The sequence below is a fragment of the Halyomorpha halys genome, unplaced genomic scaffold, assembly GCF_000696795.3.
Source record: "Halyomorpha halys isolate HHAL.00 unplaced genomic scaffold, Hhal_1.1 Scaffold465.1, whole genome shotgun sequence".
Taxonomy (NCBI): Eukaryota; Metazoa; Arthropoda; class Insecta; order Hemiptera; family Pentatomidae; genus Halyomorpha; species Halyomorpha halys.
The window spans coordinates 598,862-599,604 of record NW_027106118.1 but is presented as its reverse complement, the minus strand read 5'-3'; positions in this window follow the sequence as shown (position 1 = coordinate 599,604).

Genomic DNA, 743 nt, shown 5'->3' with positions numbered 1-743 from the left:
GAAAATAAATAGTTGTAAACTATTTTTATTTCTCCTTTGACCGCAACCCTGACCATCTTCTTATAGATAAATAAATTCATACTGTTGGATGCTTACCCATTACCAAATATTAATGAACTAGATCGAAAGTTTCTCGTTTCGTACACTTCAGCACTATAAACTTAAAAAAGGCTTAGTCTAATACTAATCTGTGATGAAGATAAAAAATTCTATTCCCCTTGACTCTGGACTGGGATTTTTACCTCACTATGATAAGTTAAACAATAAGCATTTCATTCATGTCGATGACAACATCAGAGTCCAAGGTACCCTAATTGATGCTCAACTGTTGGCCAGTAAGAATAAGGACAAGGAACAGCCACCAACTCACATTGGGCAAGGCAAAATCATCTCTCTATACACCTATCCTGAGTGTTGATTTCTTCCAAGCTCTCATTGCAGTTCAATAGACAATGCTATGTGGAAGTAGCTCACATAAAATAAATTCATGGACTTTTTTTTCTAAATAAGCTTAACTGTAACATTTTAATTTTTTTTTTGTATTTGTATGTACCATAACTGTTGGTTATTTTGTACATTTGAAGACATATAAAACGCTTTATACATACATACCAAAATCTCTCTTTTTTCTTTCATTATTTTATTATGTACCTCTAGATTACTTGAACTCTTATCAATTTCAACTCTTGGTAAATTGAAATTTTTTTCTGGCCCCGTGAGTTTCAAATTATTCAGAGTCAACT